The sequence below is a fragment of the Argiope bruennichi genome, chromosome X1 (assembly GCF_947563725.1).
Source record: "Argiope bruennichi chromosome X1, qqArgBrue1.1, whole genome shotgun sequence".
Classification (NCBI taxonomy): Eukaryota; Metazoa; Arthropoda; class Arachnida; order Araneae; family Araneidae; genus Argiope; species Argiope bruennichi.
The window spans coordinates 66,623,943-66,640,032 of NC_079162.1; the positions used below are offsets into that span (position 1 = coordinate 66,623,943).

A 16,090-nucleotide genomic window follows, 5' to 3' on the forward strand; every position below is an offset into this window, starting at 1 on the left:
GTTCAATTTTACTCAACAAACTTCAAAAATAATCTTTTAACAATTATTTATAAAAGAATTAAATAAAAAAAATTAATGAAAAGCACAATAAAATGTCATGCCTAAATTCAAATTAACATATTTTAATGCAAGCACACACAAATTTTTACTTCATCTGTTTATATAAAATTATATGTCTGTAAAAAGCTCTTTCACACCAAATCAGAGAAAGACGAATCATTGCAAACAAATCAATAACTGGCTATAACCATTCAGTGAAGGTGAGTAAATTATCCGTAGTCCAGGTACCTAACGATGCAGAAAAAATAAACTTCAAAAATAAAATCACAACACGGCTTTATAATCCTGAAGTAATTTCTTTCCGTTTTGTTTATTAACGTAATCTTTCGTGAAATATCCCAAAAACAAACAAGTAAATAAATGAAAAATATGAATTCGAAATTTATCTATTATTTTTCCCATATAACTGCCACGATATTTCAATAATGAGATAGCACTCAATTGGCTCCGTTTTCGATTGGAGTAAACAAAACATAAAAGAAGTCTTTTTGTAATATATCATGATAAAATTGTAAATAAAATGATATAAAATAATAGAAATGGGAAAATTTTATAAAATACAGCACGACTGAAGTGTTATTTTAAGTCAATCAATTTCATAATTGTACTATTCAGTGAACAAAGATAATATTTGTTATGTTGATATTTAGATAATTTTATTTGTAAACGATTAAAATTCGCATTCCAAACGATTTTTGATTCACGCTTATCCATCTTTTCTATATTACTACTTCTAATTAATTCAGAAAAAAATATTTGTAAAATTCTTTTAAATGAAGAAATTTAAAAAACATTCACTGCGGAATATTTATACTTCATATTCCATACGACTGAAAATCTTCAGAGATGAGAAGACGAGTGGAAGGGGGGAGGAGTTGGACCGTTACACGCTATCCGAATGTATCCTTCGTACAACTCTAGAATGCACGACTCAAAACAACTGTCTTTATGTCACACACTGAAACGATCAAATGTACTTACCAAACTTTTTCCGTCTCTTTTTCTCTATTCATGGATCGATCAAAATATTCAGATACTTTTTTAAAAAATCAGTGTGGAAACTTCACACTACCATTCTATAATTTCATTTCACTGTTCGCTAAACTATATTAACTTTAATTCTAGATTCCTACTAACTGCTCTCAACAATAACAACACATTTCACGGCAAATCAATGCTTTGTCAGAACTACAGAACTGTCGCTAGAGGCAAGTTGGGTTATACTGATGCCGAATGGCTAGAAAAGAAATGTGTTCGCTCTCTGAAATGTCGCCAAGATAAACGCCAATCGCGATATTTTACGCCAAAACATTTTCTTCGCTTTCTCGCCTTCCTCCTAGCAATGTTCCTTGATTTCTGCGATTAAATATATTTTTTTATATTCATTTTTCTTAATTTGTAACAAAACTGGGGTAGGAAGAAATTTTTTGCAGTGTGATAAGAAAAAAAGCGAGATCGAATCTTAAATCCAAGAAGGCGTAATTTTAGACACATCAGTGAAAGAAAGATTTAGTGATGAAATCCGATAGCGAAGTTAATACAGAATACATGAGCTTTACGTATTCGAATCAAAGTAATTTCTAGTACTTAATGCAATCCATCAATGTCATTAAGCGGAGGAAAAAATTACCATACATATATTTATTAAAACTTAACCCATTAATTTTAAAAAAAGCAGAGTTAAAACGTATAATCGTAAGAAAATTGAAAAAGATTAAGACATAAAATTATATAATTTCGATTTATATGTTTTTTTCTCGTCAATTATACATAATATAGTTTCCAATTAATAATGAAAAATATATTATGTATGATTTTCATTTAAAATCACGATCTAAAGCTGAAACGATCTCATGTATATTTAAAAAATCTAGGTCAGTATAATTATTTAAAAACATTCCATTTCTATTATCATTTAGTTCTTAGTGTGAATATGGAAGTTTTTTGAATATGCAAAGCCATTAAATCCTCAGCAGTTTCGCCAAATCTCCTTACTTCAAATTATTGGTATTGAGTGATTCAACGAAAAGCTTTCGTTGAAACTTTTTTGAAAAGACAATATACAATTCAACGATCATTTCTCTATGTCACAATCAATTAAGACAAACACAGTTTGACAAAAAAATTTAATAAATAAATTATACTTATTAAATGATATGTGAGTGGGTATTAAAATATAAAAATGTAGAATTCACATTTAATGAGGGCAGGAAAAAATAGAATATCAGTTACTTGTTTCATATTCTATTTTTTCCTGCAAATATTTGTTTAAGCTTTAGTCTTAAGTTTTGTTTCTTTAAGTTTCTCAGTAGAGCAATCTGCTTTTAATAATCAACAATTTTAATTAAATAAAACAAGACAAAAAATTCAGTTACAAAGTTCATGACACAAGAGGAACACGAAACAAATACAGAATAAAAATTACAAGCTGTGAATGTTAAAAACCTCGAAGAATGTATTATGATCTTAAAAGTCAACTTAATAATCAATCTTAATAAAGCATATTAAAGCAGGTGATTATGTTAAAAAAAAAATCGTTTTTTTTTTTTTTTTTTTTTTTTTTTGCGAAAATACAATTTTTTTAAAATTTAATATTCTTAACGTTGGATCAGTTTGCTTAAAAAAGCATTTGAATATGTTTCTAATTACATTTTTTAGAAAGTTACACTGCATTTTTATATTTGCATTTATATACTAATGTTATTTCACATGTTTAGATGCTATTTTCTCTAATTCTGATCTTTAGGAAATTTTCTTCAGAAAAATTTCATAAATTAATATCTAATGCATATTTTTTGTTCAAATTTGGCGTAATAATTTTTCAGTATGTTCTGCCATTCCTGAACTAAAGAATCGGAAATCTATTCATTTATAAATATTCTATAGTTGTTCTAATGCTTCACAATGCGAAAAAAATTGAAAATTTCTTGTTATTTATTAGTCGAACTTTAATATTTAATGAACAGATAGGAATACAGCTTATTTTTAGTTCAGGAACTAGATAATATATTTTTGAAGCTATCTTCAAAATGTTAAGCAAATCATTTAATAAACATTTAAATGAATAATTTTTCTTTATATCTATTTTCAACTAAAAAAAACACCCCCCCCCAAAAAAAACAGCACTTTTTTTCCGCATTAAAAAAAAAAAAAAAAACATTTGTCATTTAACTGGTATGCTTTGGTTTCATCGATGTTTTTTCAATCTTTTTTTTTGCAAAAATTCAAAAAACATAACTATTTTAGCTTTAAATATAATGCTCTAACGCTTTATATATAACAAAGCATTTTTTTAAAAAGTTCATCCAAAACGCAGTTGCATACCTCAAAAATTCAAAAGTAGTAAACTCTAACCATTAAAAAACATTAAAAACGCATAAAAAAATCAAAACGTTCAGTCTTAAAAATATTAAAAATACTTTAAAAACTTAAAAGTTTTAAACACTTAGCCTTAAAAAACGCCAAAGAATATATTAAAATTATCAAGTGTTTCAGAATCATTATTAAAAATTTTATAAAATATGTAACGAGAATTTATCAATTCAATTAAATACTCTGGCTCGTTCGCTGAAAAGAATACATCTAAATATGTTAACGCAATCAATTGTATTATGTATAATTTTCTTTAAAAAAACACAGAACACATGAAAAAAATCTCGTCTGTATTTCAAATTAGGGATGTCAAAAATGTCACATAGATAAGATAAAGATATATTATTTGAATAAAAATGATTATTTTTTATAAAGAAGGAATAATTTTAATCAATTGAAACTAATATAACATATTTTTATACCGTTTTTTTTCAATATCTAATTTTTTTAAATAATAATTTGAATTGGAAAGCATTAATTATTGCCTCTATAATCCCAAATTGGTAAACTTTCAAGATGTTTTTTTCTTTCAGAAATATATGCAAACAAATATAGTGAGAACTGCGATATCCTGTCTCAGTATCATATTACGTAGCATGAGGTTGATATTTTAACATAACAAATAAAATCATGCAAATCTTTATTTTTAAAGAAAAACATTTTACTATTCTGATTGATAGATATAAACCTTTGTCTTATTTATGTTCTTTTTCCATACTTTTAAAATCCCCTCTTCTATTCAGCTTCAAGTCCCTGAATAGATTTTTAAAAACAAAAAAGATAAAACGGAAACATGAAAGAGTTCTTTTATTTGAAGAATAATTTTCAAATATACATCTTATTTAAAATATTGATAATCTGAAATTTAAAAAATATAGTTGCTCAGTATTGGTATCACTTACAATCGATTGCTCCAAAAAGGGATCCTTTACCTCTTCTTTTTAAGCACATTAGAATATTTTTTAGCCCCAAAGTCAGTGGCAATTGAAATCGATAACCCGGAGAAAAGCGTAGCAGTAATACGGCGACCATTTAAATAGTCTTAGATTATTGTGTTTTGAAATAATAAATAAAGATGAACAGCATTCAGCTCAAACTCAAATAATCGATATCTGAATAACGAAAGTCTGAAATAAAGATATATGTCAAATCATTAGTCAAACATATCTGGTAACCGCTACTAGGCTTTGAAAAATGATAACTGTTTCGTGAAACCTCAGTAACGGAGGAAAATAAACAAAATCACTATTTCAGAAGTAGAACATTCCAGCTTAAGTTTATGGCAAACATTTCTTTGAACTTATGGAAAAAGTCGAATGTTGAAGGTAAGGAGACGATTTTGCCTTCTAAGCTGTATTTGTGAAAAATGCAAATCTTACATTTTCTTTCCGTCTTTCTTAAATTTTTTTCTTGCGTTTATTCTTTTACTTCAGTTTTCTTTAATATGCTTCAAAAGAAAACATTTCTGTCTTCATTGATGCTATTTATTTAATTTTTTTATTAAAATCAATTATTCAATTATAGAGAAGTTGTTAAATATTATTTAATATTTGATATTAAATGCAAGAATCTTAGTTTAATAAAATATACGATGTATTTTTTGTCTGGATTAAATGTATTTTAATTCTTTAGAAGTGTTACTTTGCTACTGGAGCACGGTTTTCCATTTATGTGGTTAGATCACAATAATTTTTGTATAGCTTCAAAACGAGGAGCTGAAGTAGCATTCAACCTTAGAAAAGTCTCATTTACCTCACTTTGTTTATGAGTTAATGAGGCATCATTGAGTATGAAAGCGTAAATGTACTTAAACTATTGTATTGTTTTAATAATTATAATCTATTATATTTAATTTATTAATACTGTATAAATTTAGTTATAAATTCATGGCATTTAAGGGCTATTAATATTTTTAAATTTTAATTGTATCTATTTATAATTGTCAAAGAAACATAAGCGGTACAGATCATCGTTATAATTTCATTGATCACTTTCCAAAATCATTTTCAGGAATGTTTTCTGGTGCCAATTTATAGCAACAAAGCTCATGCTAGAAAAAAGAAGCAAAAGGTCATATAATGTTAATCCTAACAATGAACAAAGGCTATTTCAAAAAATGTTTTGCAAACTTTAAAGATAGAACCAAGCGGCTGCAGAAACATGCCATTTTTGTTATAGAACATAGGATCGCAAATGCAGCAGGTGATTGTTGCAGTGTGGTATTTTCTTAGTTATTTTACTTTTTAAAAAAGCATATACGATTCAATGGAAAGCTGAACAAATGGAATTATATGCAGATTTAATGAAATTCAAATTCACCATAGCACAAAAACAGATCTGCATGATTAACGTTATACATTAGTAATCAACAGTAAAATTTTAAAATACCTAATATAAGTATTCAAAAGGCTTGCCAACTGAAGCTGCGTATGCTTCGTATATTCTTATTCATACAACTTCGTTCCTTCTACTATAGTAAATGTGCATCCAATTAACCTATACATAGTCTGGTGCATCCTTTTCTTTTCCCCAATTCACTAATAAAAGGCCCCCTTCAATGATTACCCTTTGAATTTCCAACCCTATGTTCTATTGCAAAAATTATTTGCTTCTATATTCCTGACACACTCTCAAAGTTTGTAAAGAGCTTTCTTGAGATGCCATCTTTTAATTTATACAATTTAATTCATATTTCAACACATTTTTATCTTAATGATTTATATTTTAGGTTTTCTTTGCTTTAATAACTTTGTAAAAATGCATATGTTATTTATTTATTATGTCTAAATGACTACGCAACGTAAATGTTCACAAGCAAAATTATTTGAGCAGACGCTCAGTGTTCATAAGTATTACTAATCGCCTTTGGCGACTAGATGTTTCGCTGGGATTCATGGTCGCTAAAATTGTCAATTAAAATATTTTATGTAGCTTGGTATTAATAGCTTCTTCAGTATAATTTTGATAGTTATATAACTCATACTATTTTAAAAGCCTTACATAGCTCTGTTCATTTTTCTATGCATTTCCCTACTTTTTTTATTATCTGTCCTAAATTTGAAATTGAATTTGAAACGAAAGTGATCAAACTTCAACTAACACTTCTTTTTTCTGAAACCAAATATGTTTTTTTTTTTTTTTAAAATTATGAGTGAAGGAAAATAAAATCGTTCAGTACTGAAATCTTATGTATAATATAGAATATATTTTTTTAATGTATGCTGTTCCTAAATAGTGTACGATTTCTGTACGATGAGTCATAAATTTTTTTTAATCATCATGCAATTCAATTTCTAAATTTACTTTCAGAAAGATTTAAATAAACGTAATTAATAATAATAATTTATTTTGTTTCCGTCAATAAATATATTTCTGAAAAAATTATGAAGGTTAAATTTTATACAGTCCATCAGTCATATAAAACTTATTCAGCAAAATATTGTTAACACTCAAACTTTTAAATAAAAACAAAATTTTCAATCTTCTCAGACTAAGTCTGAATAAGTTATGAGGAATATTATTTTAGGACAATCAGACTTGGGCAAACTCCGAACTTTGATTGGTGTCTTTTACATGACGGTTAATAGAATGGTCTAAAATCAAGCGTTTTTATAAAACAGTGATATTCAGATTTTCATACCTCAAATCAGTCTTTGTCACAAAAGAGTTAATTTTTTTTTATTAGAGCTTCAAGAATATTTTATTAGATATGACTTATAAGGTCGAGATTCTGTGTAAAAAAAATTGCAATTCTGTAATGCATTGGAACATTTATTGACTCAAATTACATAAATTATAAAAAAAAAAAAAAAAAAAAAAAAAAAAAAAAACATAATAAAAAAATTACTAAATAGACAAACTACATAAACAAATTATCTTCTTAATCTTTTAATTTGAGCTTTTGTCGGCGTGGTGGCAACACGATGATAAAAGCTAATTTTTTCATTCAAGCATAACGTGTTCGTGTAGGTTCAATTTTATTTTTATTTTGTATGAAATATATTACTGGGAATTATATTTAAAGTATTTTTTAAAAATTGAAAAATGAATTACAGGGCGAAATAATAAATATCATAGAAAAGATATTTTTTTAAAAAAATTTTTTAGGATGATGTAAAAATTATTTTTACACTGTAATATTTTTGAAAGTTATCGCAGGAAAACGTCAAAATTTATTTGATATTTAATTAAAATTTCAAAAAAAAATCTCTCCAATATGCGCATTCCCACTCTCCAAAATACATCATTTATACCAAATTTGGCTGCTCTAGGTCAAACGGTCTGACCTATAGAGCTCAAACACACACATTCATCTTTATTTAAGATAATAACAAAGTAAACGTGAAGAAACAGATAGAAGCCTGGTCAATTGGACTCAATGCAAAGTTATTCTTACTCTGATATTATATAAATCATAAAATTTGTATTTTTTTAATAAATTTATTTATTTAGCGTTTAGGCTAACAGTATTTTTTCAATCGAAGAGTGTACGGTCCTTCTCTCTTTGGCAACTGCCCAGCTAGCTTAGACGGAGATCCGCCATTGGATCTATTAATGCAGTTTAAAGTTTCTTATTGCTGAATTTATAAGATCATTGGGTCATATCTGCAGCACAAATTTTTAACGTAATTCCTATGAAATAAGTGCTTATAGTAAGAGGGAAAGGCTTAAATACTGCAGACACCCAGTAATCTGGCTGATATCAGGGCAAAAGATTATTAAAGTTGAAGATGTTCATTTAAAAAAGGCATTTCAATAGCAGAATCTTTTATTACGAAAAATATTACAATATTAAGCAGAAAATTATACTGTATAATAAATATTATAAAATAAAATTCAAAATCCTATTGTTTACGATGCACCAAGGTCACCGAAATTCATATTTATTTTTCCTCTAACGCTCACCACTCATTCTTCTGAAAGCCAAGGCCGGATTATCAACTGCCTAAAAATCCTACAAATTTGGAGGATCGAAAAGCCTCGAGATTTTATTGGTAGAGGGGCTTATTTTCAGGGTAATATATTTTATGCTTTCCTTTGATATACAAAGACAACGTATTCAAACTTACTCAAATTAATATAAAATGTTTCGCTTAAATTTCAGAATATTTATTTCAATGAATTTTTTTCATGTTTTTAAATTCACTTGCATAATAGTATGGTCTTTTTTTCAGTGGCTAAATACCTCGCGTATCAATAGCTGTGACAAACTTTGTATAAGAATGTTTACATTATATAAAAAATGTTATATATATATATATATATATATATATATATATATATATATATATATATATATATATATATACATAAACTTGTATTGCTTAAAAGCCTCTACAGGTCTTAAGCGGTATCTCCGAGAACGAAAAGAGCAATAAAAGTTTTAAAGACTGGCCTATGAGAGAGACCAGACTGGTGTGACTCATTGCTACTGAAAGCCTTCAGTAATGACAAAATCAGTTGCCACATTGGTTTACATCAATTCAAATGACACCGAGCAACTAGGAACATAATTATTCTGAGGTAAATTCAATTAATAAATTACTTGTATCTAAATACTTTTAACTTTGAAATGCATTTTGAAAATAAAAGTTGCAACTCAAAAATTATAAGCTTAAGAATGCAACACTAAAGGTTGCATAACTGTCATATCAACCCAGATGATACTACCAATTTTAAAAAAGTAACGTTTCTGAGGTAAATTTAGTTTTAGAAAATGTGTTAATATTTCTTCTTTGAAAAATTATTAAAATAAAAGCTTTAATTATCAACATGAACATTATCATAGAATTAAAAAAAGCGAAATTTTTAATTAAATGCTAAGTTTACCACGGTGAACCACATCCTCCACAGCAGAACGTTTCCTTATCACACAAATGCGTTTTTGAATTAGAGAGCTTCTTGAAAAACTTGTTTCGCTTTCTTTTTTTCTTTCTCTTGAGGCTGTATGATTCCATACCGAATTATTATCAACAGTGGAAGAGAAATATGAAACAAAATCTTGAGAATATCCTTCATTACCCTGCTGAGTCAACTAAATGTAGTCACGTAAGATCATATGGTTGGAAATATTGTCTTTGTACAGGTGACTCTCTGCTTGTTTCGTTTGCATTCTTCGCTTAGTTCAAAAGCAAATTATCATACAGGGGGAAAGTAAAATACATAACAATAATTTATTACACCGTACTTGCATAATGTTGTCACTTTACAAAACACGAAGTTTTCGGTTTGAGAAATAAAGCGGGAAATGCCTAACGGTAATTTTCAAACAAACAACTGGCCTTGTCTTGTGAAACCGCGATAGCTCCTAATAATAGTTTTCAACACTTTTACGTAATGTGTTTGTATAATTTTGCATTCTTAATTAAAACAATGCAGTAGAAAATTTGTTTTTCCTTTTGAAAAAGAAAATTATAAGTTTTACGATTTTACTTTTGAAATAGAAAGATTTGTTTGTTCCGAAGTAAAACGAATTAAGATTCACTGATTTTGCTACTCAAACATTTTCGCTGTATCTTACATTCGAATACCAAAATATGAAATTGTATTTAGGTTTTTATATATGCATTTATTGCAATGGCGGATTTTGGACTAGGCATCTGCCTAAGGCCGCTAAGCTGAGACGCAGGCAAACTGATTAGGAAGATGTTATTAGCTTAGTTGTAAAATATATATATGCAATGAAATTACTAAATCTAAATTAAATCTTAATTAATTTCCTAATTTTTTTCTTAATATAAGACATATTAACTTAATTATAATATTTTCTCCGATTTCCTGATCCAATTCCACCTTTTTTATTTAATTAATGCTACACGAGCTTTGCAAAACTGCTTTAATCCGCACTTTTACATGCTCCAAGTGAAAGAATAAAAATCCTTACTGTTTACCACTTTCATTTAAAAATACCTAAATCCCCTTACCTAAATATCTAAAAATCTGTCATGCTAAGCTTTTTTAAAAGATACTTAAATCCCGTTTCCTAAATCGCCACGTGTAAAGAAATCCCTATAAGAATCATATAGTATAAAACCACCGGGGAAAATATTTCTGTCTCTCTTTGCTTTTGTGTCATGCTGTAGAATGACATACCTCGTTGCTTCTTGCTTGTAAATAAATTATGCCTCCCAGGATGGAATAAAGCGAAGTTAAAAAATTTCAAAGTGTATTCTGTCTTCGGCCACGAAACTGCTTAAAGAAATGTGTGTTTTTACATTATATATATTTATAAAAAAAACATGATTTTCATGAAATGTGTTTTCATATTTTGATAAAATTACCTCATTTTCAAGTATAATTGATCAGCCTCTTATCTTTTTCACTATTTTTGCTTAGTTATTACGCATTTACAAACACCAAGAATCTACTTAAATGACAACATATACAAACGTAGATGTTTTGAAGTTATGGGCCAAAATAAATAAATAAAGACATAATCTTTTTAACAAAATTACCAATATGAGTAAATAATCAAAAATAAATAAATCGTTAGCATTATATTAAGTTAAAATGTATTGAGATGTGAAACTGAATTACCAATTTATTAAAAAGTGGGTCTAATAGTATGTATTGTCCACGTCAAGAAAATATCTAAATCAGTCACTGGGAATGGGTTCAAGTTAATTCACTCCTTAATCAATGACAAATGTAACTGTCTATGCCAGCTGACCTTTCGGCACAATATTTTACAATTTATTGTGATATCATGTCCATTTTTTCTGTTACAAGACGCGCAATAGATTTGATTCAATTTTTTCAAAATTAAATGTGTAAGACGCATATAACATCTATGATGTGAGTTGATTTTAATACATTACAAATTAAATTCCAGCTTTATTTCCTTTGCTGTTGCCACATTCTTTTTCATAATATACAACAACAAAATATAATAAAATTACTTTCTAATCTTCAGTAAACGTTTTATTTATTAAAAATTATTATACTTACTATTATTTTCATGTATTTTTTTATTAATGGAAAATTCTTTAATTAATTGTCACAAAAAATACACTAAACCCCTTACGATTCATTATCTTTTGAGGAAAGTTATTTTTGAAGTGTTTATAACATAACAAATATTTAAAACAGAAGTTAAAGTTTTCATATATTAAATCAGCATATATACTAGGTTAACCCTCATATAAGAGTAATTTTTTTGCAAATTTTTAATCTGGCACTCTGTTGTTCTGATTTGCTTTATAAAAATGTTAATTATTTTGAGATTTTTAAATCAATATTTAGACTGTCACGACCAAAGCTGAAATTTTTTGAATTTCAAGGGAAATTAAAATTGAACTAACTTCAATTAAACTAATTTTATTTTATTAATTAAATATTTCATTACAATCTAAGAGAATTTCAATTTTTTACGCATGAACTTAACCTATGAAGTTAAAAACAATATTATTTCGTTTATATATTTTCTTTTAAGACATTAAATTGAATTTTTCGAGTCCATATACCTGCTTTTAATTTTTAATTAACAACAACATGTATTGTTTTTGTTCTTCTTTTGAGTGAAATTTGTTGTACTCTTCCATCAGTGTCACTTTATCATTCTTCTTCATCAATTTCTAATCTTAATGAGCCCATCATTATTTTGCATTTATGAGCCCATCATTATTTTGCATTTATGAGCCCATCATAATTTTGCATTTATGAGCCCATCATTATTTTGCATTTATGAGCCCATAATTATTTTGCATTTCTTGTAGCATTCGTCTTCTTTCCATTATTTCACGTCTTTTTCAGAAAATTTGATGTTATATCCATGACTGAAAAAAAATCTCATTATTTTAGTTAATACAAAATCATGTTAACTCTTTTTCGAGGACTACCTCTGAATCAAGTCTATTCGTTTCAAGAGTTTCTCATTTTCTTTCGTTTTTAAAGCATATAACTATTTTCTTTTTCGTTTCTTGAGATACACAGTCGTCAATAAACGCAAAAGCAACAAATTGCTCTGACAAGTACCACAAATATCCAAAGAACTTGTTCATTGCACATATTGATACTTTCATATTCTCTTAGGTTTTTTCCCAAGTGCTACAAATAATTTCTTGTGGCAAAACAAGCAAATATTTCTTGATACCAAGTGCGTAACATTTCACAATAAACGAGCAAATATCACGAAATCCATATTCTTCTTGATCGGGCAATGTAGATTTCTGAATAAATATACTTTGAGCGAATAAATTGCTTTTCCTATCGATTGGGCATGATACAGTCTCTCTGGAGCTTTATAGCCTATATTTTGTAAACATCTTCAAGAAATGTGATGGTAAGCTCTAAAAGCTTTTTATAATCATCTCGAGGGTGGAATTTCTCAAGCTGATTTTATCATTTTAGCAAACTCAGTGACATTTTAGCATTGTTGATTACTTTTTCATGAATTGAAACATCAAATAGACAATATGAAAATCAATTCAGTCAACTGAGTTTCAAAAATTTTTGAGTCGTTTAAATAAATATCAGTATACCAGGCACTGTTCCCCAATTGATTTAGCAGTAATTGCTTCAAGCATGATTTCATGGACACGATTACGACAAGCCATTCAGAGCATTTCTTTGCTCATCTTTTGTTCAATAAGGGCACATACTCCTTTTCGTATCCTTTATTAACGAAGGTTTATGAAAATTCAAACATTTTATTTACTCAATAATTCATCAGGATTCTACTATTCTGTGAATAGCAGTAGATATTGCTTCTCTTTTTCTTGATGGAAGTTTTGGTATTGAAAATAATTGGTCAATACTTTTCCTGAAACAATTATTGTGAAAAACGAAGAAAATTTAATAGAATAAATACTGAGAACTTCTTAATGGCACCTTTACTTGGCCTAATGATGCTGACATCCGACAGACAAGTCAAATGTCTATAGGTTAAAATAGAAGGTTTAATATTTGATACTATTAATACTAAATGTTATAAACTAAGATATTCATGTCATTTTTATAATACCATTTCAAACTATTTCACTATAATGATATTTAGATGATTTTTTGATTATATCTGTTTTAAGTTAAGTTTGAAGCATGGACAAAAGCTACTCAGAAAAATATGCCATACTCAGTAACTAATTGTGAAATGATCTGCTTGAGTCAAATTCAAGTTGAGTATGACCGTGACATGAACTATCGTGTTTGAGCATGAATATTTCTATTTCAACATGAAATTGCTTATGATTAGAACTGTTAGTGGAAATTGGAAAGAAATGAGAATAAAAGAAATTGCATTCTACTATATTTTTTTATTGATTTTTATTTATGTATTTGTACAGTTTGGTATGAAAAAAGAAAAAGAAAAAAATTGGGGAAAATTTCTTTTGTGCACATACGGCAATTTGTGACAACATATAATACTAAAACAGCACATACAATAATTTGAGAGTAGATATAAACAATCTATAGAAGTGTTTTGCTTCAAGAAAATATTTTCATAAATTTTACGTAGGAAATTTTCGTAGATATAACAGTGACAATATGGCAAAGGACAGAAAAGGAATCAAAATTTTATGACATCATACACCTCTTACATATTACATACAACAATCTGAGAACAAATGTAGTTAACCTATTGAAATTTTTTGCATTGGTAAGATGTTTTGGGAAATCTGACATACTACATATTCATATGATAGTGACAATATGCTAAAAGACAGAAAAGGAACAATCAATTTTTAACAACATGAATCTTTTAAATATCATTTACCTTAGTTTGAGAATAGATGAAGCTAACCGACAGAAGTGTTTTGCATCAGTGAAATATTTTAGTAATTTAGGTGTATGCCATTTTGACATAACTAAGACAATATGCCAAAAGATATCTAGGAAAGAAACAATCAACTCCCTTTAGTAATCAGGTCCATGCTATCATGCAATTAAATGTATCGACGTATTAAACTATCAGATTTAATATGCAATATAAAAAACAGCGAGTTTTGTTCTCATACATTTTAAGGGTTACATTTAATGGGATAGTGAATTGTTTTACGTTTTTTTTTAATGTGGGCATTTAATTTTAGACAAGGAAAAAAATGGCAAGTTGGACGAAGGAAGTATATATCATATGTATTTTTAGTAGCTCGTTATCTTTGTCTAGTGAGTGTTATTTCAGAAGAAAATGCTTTGTTTTGAAAATTCCTATTTTTGTTTTTACTATTTCAAAACAATGCTGAATAAAATTTTTCATGACTGCACAAATAGTGGGAGAGTTATATGAAATTTCATCACCATGGTTTTCACAATCTTATGATTGTTACTTTGTTTATATCTTCACTTAAACTGCCATAATCTGTATATTGAAGTTGCTCATTTAATGAATTTGTTAACATGAAACAACAGAAGAAAATATTTTTGTATGCAATAATTAATTTCGTGATTAAAGTTTATTTAAAAATTAAGGAGATTTGCTCCCTATGAGAATTATTTTTCTATTTTTAGTTACAAAAATGTATTGAATGCTTATAACTAAAATTTATCGAAATGAATAAAAATTAAGATACCTAAATGTTCTAGTTTTATAAAGTAATATAAATCGAAGAGAAGCTTTAGCACTCAGCAAAACATAGCAAAGCATGGAGGTTCATAAAAAACTTCAAGTATAATTTTATTTCTTTAGTAATGCATTCTGGGATTTTTGTACACGGGAGATTGAAAAATATATCTTAGAATGCTTATATTAAATTTATTACCTATTAAAACTGAAGACTGCAAATAAAAACCTAAACTCATCCTAAATTTTCGTCTAGTTTCGACCTAATTAGGTTGGGATGGCTTGGAAATTTGGAGAAGAGACAGCTTGTCAGCATATGTAATCATCAGAGCAGCATAAGCTAAGAAGCATATTGACATGGATATTGATTTAACTATATATACAACAATTTTTAACCATCATTTCATGTTTTTATTTAACTTGCTTAATATTTACAAAGATAGAAATTTGCAATCGAGTTTTCACTCACTTTGAATTTTGAAAGTATATATAGTTTTATATGCCGTTGGTGTCTATACAATATGATAACTATAAGGATCTTGAGATGAATATTGATTTACTGCATACATAGAGAATAATTTTTTGATATCATTTCATGCTTTTATTTAGCTTGCTTCTTGTTTACAAAAATGGAAATTGCAATCGAGTTTTCACTCGCTTCTTCATGAATTAGAATTTTCTGATTTTATGCAATGATTTGTGGGAGTATAATATCTGAATATTTTCAGAATTTAATAATAAGTTAATTGATTAATTTCAATTAAATTTTGTTTTTATAGGCGATGGGCCATCTGATAATGAATTTGAGAAAAAGTTATTTTAAGAATCTATAATATTTTTTTTATGATAAGTTATGAAATATTTTTAAAATGTAAAAGATAGAAATAAAAAAAATTATGAATGCATTAAAAGGTAGTAGATATTTTTTTAAATCAAAAGCACAAAAGTCAAAATAGAATCTTAGAAACGTGTAGTACTAAAAACAAAACTGTTTTTAAAAAATTAACCCCATGGCTATTTGAAAAAAAAAATCTAAGCATGTTGAAAAATTCAAGCATATTTTTAATGTGATTAAAATTCCAATTGGCTTCGATTATTTCTATCAGTGCTTCATTATCTTTTTTATTGTAATTTTCGCAGGAATATTACAAGAATTTTCACATT

The 16,090-nt window shown here is 27.4% G+C and overlaps 1 protein-coding gene across 2 annotated transcripts in view; it reads right to left on the reverse strand.

The window, feature by feature from the left end:
• Positions 1 to 1,267, reverse strand: part of LOC129958227 (ankyrin repeat domain-containing protein 50-like) — a 101,400-nt gene extending 100,133 nt beyond the window's left edge. For both annotated transcript variants that reach the window (XM_056070515.1, XM_056070514.1), the window contains exon 1: positions 1,042 to 1,267. The gene's annotated coding sequence lies outside the window, so the exon portion shown is untranslated. The remainder of the gene's footprint in view (positions 1 to 1,041) is intronic.
• Positions 1,268 to 16,090: the final 14,823 nt, after the last annotated feature.